Consider the following 3,513-nt stretch of genomic DNA (forward strand, 5'->3'; position numbering starts at 1 on the left):
AATTTGTTCTCACACATCCCACTACTACTGGAATCATAGTTCTGAGAAAATCATTTTCACAATCTGTAATTAAAGCCACTTCTTGAGAGTGTCTAGCTGTAGATTTTTATGCCATTGTAATAAACATATTTAAAGTGTTTTGGTTGGATTTTGTCTTACCCACAATATTACAGAATTTTTTCATGTTTATTAAACAGATAAATGAAAGAAAGAGTTTCTCAATTTCTTCCACTGAACATGCGAACACTCAGTCAGAAGCCCATCCCTGTGAATTAGCACAAGGGGGCTAAAGATTGCATATCCAAGAACCAAAAATTCTCGAATAATTATTATCTCAGAATTGTTCCCTAAAGAGAGACTTAAAAATAGAGAGAAAGCACAGTCTGTCCAGTAGAAGAAAACAAAACACAGCATCAGCAGGAGGACACTCTGAGCAGCTCTCAGCTCAGGGGGAGTTCTGTAGAGAAGCTTGGACTTCTGAAGGTAAAGGACATGCTGGTGGTGCTTGTGGAGAAGAAGTACCATGTAGCCACTGGCCCCTCCCATGGCACCCTGAAACACTGCATCTCTCAGGACCATGAGAGGGAGAACAATCCACTTTGTTTTTTGACTTTCTAGCATAAAATAACAATAGTTGTAGTCATTCTTAAACTGTGATGCATTCAGGTTAATACTTGTGATGGAATGGATTAGGTTCATACTTATTAAAGCATTGAGCAGCCAAAAGAATGAAAAGAATGGAAGGATGTGCCATGCAGACTTTGGTCTGAGTATCCTCCACCCAGATGCTCTGGGACTGATGATGATGGCCTGGACCACAGTGAGGAGACTGCTGGTGCAGATGGAGAGGCCACGGGCCACCCTCTCCAGGTAAATGAGGATCTTACAGGCTATGTCATCTAGGAAGTTTCTCAATCCAAAGGCTGCTATTGTGTTTGGCAATCCTTTTGCAAGAAGGATTATGATGTTTGTAAAAGCCAAGTGGATGAGAATAAGGTGTATGGGTTTCTTCTCAGGGCCTCCCCACCAACTGAACATATAACTCATAGAAACAGAAATATTCCCCAGAGTACCAACCATAGTCATGAAGAGGAAAATTATTTCCTTAATAAACTTCAAAACCATTTCTTCCTTCCTAGGTAGAAAAACTTGTTTCCAGGCTGCAAACACTTTTCAAGAAAGCATCAGTAATGTTAGGCATGGATCCTAAAAACCCATTTTTTCCCAATAGAATTTTCTAGTGTGCAAGAGGAAGCAGTGGACACATGTAATGTAGATTAGTTCCTTGAAATGTCTCCCCCCGCCCCCCATTGTGGACTCAGGGATATTGTGTGTGTTCTGACAGGTGAGTTAGGTAACTGCTATTCAAAATCTAAAGTTTTAAAGGAGATTTTTATTTTTGAACTCTACACAAGCAAAATGGACTTGTTTAAATCTCTCTCTCTCTGTGTGTGTGTGTGTGTGTGTGTGTGTGCGCGCGCGAGCGCGCGCGCATGTGCGCGTTGCGTGCGTTCGTGCGTGCATTGTCCTTGTTAACTGTTAACAAGGTTGAATTGAACTCCAAGTTCCTTTAACAAAAATGTCTTCCTATTTCTCATTCTATTGCATCATATTTCCCCACCCAATCTCAAAGCCTGAGGCTCATGCTGAACCTGTCTGCCTTCCCCCACCTCACACTCAAAGACACTGGGATTCCCTGCTGGGTCAGCACCAGTACCATCTCTCAGATTTAGTAACTTTACTTTCCACACATTGTTACCTCCTTTGACTGATATTCCTTATCTGCATCTTGATTAGTATAACTATTTCCAGATTTACATTTTGTTTCAAAGCTTTATAATTTGGATTTTCCCCTTTACATTTTTGACATTAACCATTCTGTGATTTCATTCCATATAAATTTTTATGATTTTTTAAAAAGAAATAGTTGTCAATGTCAAGTCATACTGAATAACCTTTCCAAATATGGTCCAACTGCTAAAGCTGAATCATCAAAAGACTTCCTGAAAAAGACCCCTGTCTTAAAAATTCATTCAACTACCAGGTTGCAAGTAGGTAGGGCATTATGAGGAGTCTCAAGGCACTTCCTAGGAGAGTTATAGCAGACGGCTATGATCTCAGTGGATGTCTTCAAGGAATCTGTGACCCCAGTGAGTGACTTCAGGGCATCTAAAGAAGTTTGGAATAGCTCTGGACCAGTGGATAAAGATAAGGTGGATGGGAAAAGGGGATTAATGAAGTAATAAATGCTGCTATGAAATGAGTGAAGTTTTTGAGTTATGAGTCCTCAGTATTTGCTACATATAGCTGTATGGTGGGGCACACAGCTTGAGCAGGGATCCCCATCTCTACTCCCCCCCCCACCCGATCTAAAAGACCATGGTGACATTTGCATCTATGGGCCTTGTGAGCAGCAGTTAAGTCAGTTTGCTTTGCATCCTGCTTCCCCTGTTTTTTTTCTAACCTGTTTTTCAGGCAGGCTGTGTTGTTCTACATCAGTGTGAGCTGATTACAGAACTTTAGATCTCATCAGGATGCTATTCTTCATGTTCAGGAGCTCCATTCTCATTTCTCAGGGATTTATGGTAAACATTGGGTGCCTTTTCTAGAATGAGAGGAATCTGGATATTTCTTTTATTGTTGTTGTTTTGAGATTTTTTTTTGTCTGTTTTGTTTTTAATCTGAATATTTCATGTGTTCTGAGCACTTGGAATGCCTCTGTTCTCTTCTTTCTGTGAAACTTACAGGATTATTTTAAATGTCTATGTCTTGATGATATCACCTGTGACCTGCATAAAAAGAACCATGTTTCCAGGTTTGGGTTCATGTTGCCTTATGACTTTAGAAATGTCAGTTATTGCCTTTCAGCTGCTCCTCTAACAAAGGGGTAATTATCTCCTGTACTATTGCACCCTAGAATACATGATGCCATCCTATGTCTGTGAATAATGAAGCAGGCACAATAGTAACAGCAAGCTTATCAACATTACTGCATTTATTACTACATTTGGAATATTTATTAAATATTTACTTAGATATCGGAATCTGTCAATATCCCTGAAATCTTTTCACCTCTACTCCTGATAGAAAGTATTGACTGTTTTCCCTTTGTTTAAGGACTGGGGATTCCCATGATCTAAGCCTCTTTACTTTTCTCCAAACTTTAAAGCTTTGACTCCTATTTGAAGCCATCTTCTGGGATATCTCAAAAGTGATTTCTCTTTTCTAACTGAAGAATCATGGGAGGTAAAGAAGGCTCATCTCCTAGATTATCTTGTGGAATGTTTTAGAAAACTGGTTTAAAAAGACATGATTTCCATTTGCAGAGACAAAGAATACCACATTCTGTATAACCCCCAAACGCTGAGGTACATTAATGATTTTTCCATGCCAACTAAAATAAGATTGTTGCTCCTTGTTCCTTAGCACTGGAATAAAATTAAGATGAGCTGTTTCAGGATGCTTTACTTTATAGCCTGGATTCTTTACACAGTAATTCTCAAGATGGTAATG

General features: G+C 39.4%; 1 pseudogene; it reads right to left on the minus strand.

The window, feature by feature from the left end:
- Positions 1 to 334: 334 nt before the first annotated feature.
- On the minus strand, positions 335 to 1,201 carry LOC127229603 (vomeronasal type-1 receptor 3-like; annotated as a pseudogene).
- Positions 1,202 to 3,513: the final 2,312 nt, after the last annotated feature.

Source organism: Phodopus roborovskii, unplaced genomic scaffold, assembly GCF_943737965.1.
Source record: "Phodopus roborovskii unplaced genomic scaffold, PHOROB, whole genome shotgun sequence".
NCBI lineage: Eukaryota > Metazoa > Chordata > Mammalia > Rodentia > Cricetidae > Phodopus > Phodopus roborovskii.